This window comes from Anolis carolinensis, chromosome 1, assembly GCF_035594765.1.
Source record: "Anolis carolinensis isolate JA03-04 chromosome 1, rAnoCar3.1.pri, whole genome shotgun sequence".
NCBI classification, from domain to species: Eukaryota; Metazoa; Chordata; class Lepidosauria; order Squamata; family Dactyloidae; genus Anolis; species Anolis carolinensis.
The window spans coordinates 6,625,208-6,628,379 of NC_085841.1; the positions used below are offsets into that span (position 1 = coordinate 6,625,208).

At 41.5% G+C, this 3,172-nt stretch overlaps 1 long non-coding RNA gene across 1 annotated transcript; it reads right to left on the reverse strand.

Moving 5' to 3' along the window:
• Positions 1 to 231: 231 nt before the first annotated feature.
• LOC103280938 (uncharacterized) lies at positions 232 to 2,095 on the reverse strand. The gene is made up of 2 exons (XR_507532.3): positions 1,803 to 2,095; positions 232 to 468 (listed from the first exon to the last, which is right to left on the reverse strand). It is a non-coding gene; the product is annotated as an uncharacterized LOC103280938 (long non-coding RNA).
• Positions 2,096 to 3,172: the final 1,077 nt, after the last annotated feature.

The window sequence follows — 3,172 nt, forward strand, 5'->3', positions numbered from 1 at the left end:
AGATAATTATTGGTAGCCTTCGCCCCTCTTTGGAATTTTTTTTTTATAATTCCCGTTGTTTTAAGAAGGCTCAAAATATTCTTTAGGATCCATCTCACAATGGATAGTCTTTTTTTGAATTATTACCATTTGGCAGATGGTATAGGATGATAAAAACAAGGACAAATAGGCTGAGAGATTTCTTTTATCCACCAATCCATCTCTCCCTCAAGGAAGGACACAAGAGACAGCTGAGCATTTTTCTTCTTGCATTTATTGAAGGAGATCAAACATGATGCCTTCTTGGTAGCTAAGCAATGGGTCACATCCTCTTGGCCCATCTCAGCGGCATCCTCCCTTTTTAGTCATCCTTCTTGTACTTAAAACAGCAGAGAGGGCAATTATGGACATAGGAGGCATATTCAGTCTTCTCACAATATTTGGCACATCGGCCTCCATCTACAGAACAGCTTGGCTTATATTTAAATCCTGCAGAAAGAAAGGAAACATTGCAGCTGAATGGAAGTATCTTCCTCCATAAGGATACCTGTCCAATCCTACCTGGAGGAGGTCTCCTTTGAGAAGGAAGGGGAAGAGGGGACAACAGAAAACATGTAGCAAACAGCATCTGAGGCGGCCGGCAGGCCTACCAGGGAAGCAGAGCCTGGGCCATCTCGTGCAGATCCAGTAGCCTTCTAGACAACAGGGACAGCAATAAAAGAGCAGGAAAGGTTTGGGCATGCTTTAAAAAGGAAATGGTGAGATAATGAGGACAGAAGTCTCCACTGAGTATAGCAAAAGCTGTAAAACAACAAGTCTACTATCACCATTTATCATTGTGTTGAAATCAGTTATTATGGTTCTCAATCCTCAGCTTGCTCCCTGGACTCTTCACTGACTGAAATGGTTAATGCTCAGTTCTGGACTGCAAAGACCACACTTCTGCTCTTATAGGCCCTCTGTTTTTATCTAACATGAGAAAGGTCCTTGTTATTATTGTTGTCCAAGACTTAACCCTTATTATCCAGCCTGATGTCCTGGTCAAAACTATGAATTCCCTGATTTTGAACTATCTTTTACAGAGTCCTGGGGGAATCATAGAATCATAGAATAGTAGAGTTGGAAGAGACCACATGGGCCATCTAGTCCAACCCCCTGCTAAGAAGCAGGAAATCGCATTCAAAGCACCCCCAACAGATGGCCATCCAGCCTCTGCTTAAGGGGAGGGTCACCTCCGATCACAGAACTAAGGCATCTAAAAAGCCCTTGAAATATTTGGATTGCAATATATTCATTGGGACTGTCCAAGCCAATTGGAAGTAGATGGAGGGCAAAGGTTCGGATGAGCCGAGAGAGGTCACAGCCATGTCTGATTGTCAGGGCTGCCTGTCTCAGAACAACAAAATGGCAGAATGAACCTTCTCTAGAACCTGCAACAGACATGGGCAAACTTTGGCCCTCCAGGTGCTTTGGACTTCAATTCCCACAATTCTTAACACCTGCAGGACCAAATTTTACCCATGCCTGATCTAGAAGGTCATGAAGGCTTCTCTGCAATTGATAGTTTTTAAAAGTGGTTGCATTTGGATGGAAGTCTAGTAATACAAACTAGGTATTTTAGGATGTATTTCAGAAGCATCATGAGGCAAACCACCCCTGAAGATTCCTTGCTGAAGAATCCCTATAAAACTCATGAAGTCAACATAAGTGGTCAGGAGACCTAAAGGAACACAACAACACATAAACACATTTACAGTTATTCAATTTGGTGTTCAACTATGTCACTGCCCATTCTTCCTAACTAAAAATAGTTCAGCTCCTACCTTCAACATTCATAGCAGTGGCAAGCAACATCATGATAACCACGGCAAGGTAGAGAGCCCTCATGGTGTATGATGGATCAGATCTCCAAACTCTGGGAAATGAAGAAGCAAAGCAGACAAGCCAAAGGTCTGTGATGGTTATGGTTGGGGACCTGGGTGGTCCTTTTATAGGGTGCCTGCCAAAAAAGAATGCAATATGGACTAATGGGAAAACTGGAAGCACACGTCATCCTGCAACTGATGACGTAGAAGTTGCCCAGTTTATAAATATCTCTCTTTACTTTGGCTGGAACAATGCATACCACTCATGTTTTCATGGCCCATTGTTCCAAAATACACATCCATTTGGCTTTAATGGCTCATCAACATTAGATACGCCATGAGATAACTAGTAGAGAAAAACATCAAAATTATTTCCTGACACTGAAGAGTTCTCTTAAGACTTATTGAGAGAGGAGTAGCCAATGCCATCCTCTGAGGTGAAGGCCCCATCTACATTTAAGAGTTGAACTGCATTATACTGAATAACACTGACCATGTTATTCAGTTTTATGTGCTTTGTCTTCCTTTGGTTTTGAAGAACTCTTTGTTTCTTATCGAACCCTGGAATGTTGCCTCACCTCACCTTAGACTTCAGGATATGATCTTGTAATTATCATAATCCCTTCATGATGCCCCGGGAAGACTTGGAGATCACACAATGTGTTTGTGCAAGAGCCTCAGTCTCCTCTTCCTTTTCCTACTGCATTTGATCAAATTTATTCCTGGGAGGCTTTCATCCTTGTCCCCAACCAGATCTTCACCTAGGGCTTCCATTGAAGTGGCCAACTTCCAAAGCATCTTAGTGATACAGCCCCGAAGTAATGTGGTCAAATAAGAAGCTACATTGTAGCATAAAGTCATCTTACTTTATTGCTGTAACAGAAGCATGATACAGGAACAAAAAACTCAGAGTATACAAGCAGAATGCAGAGAATGTATAAATGAAAGGCATAGCTTCACCTGTATCTGATTGATAAAGCTCAAAGTACAAACATACTACCAGTTAAAGGTAAAGACCTATTGGCTAAACATGAACTATATAATTTTGCAAACATTATAATACTTTCAACATATCTGGACTGACACCATTGTATTAACTGGAACTGGAATATCAAGACCCATTTCAGTCAGTTATGGCTTGCTCCACCTCACTCCTCCCTTATTGCTCCTCTCTCAGGGACAGATCAAGAATCATAGAATCGTAGCATCATCGTTAAAAGAGATCACATAAGCCATCTAGTCCAACCGCCTGCTATGCGTATCTCTTCTGTGAAATAAATGCCTCTTTGATTTGTCCTAAATCTTTATCCATTCAACTTTTATTCCTT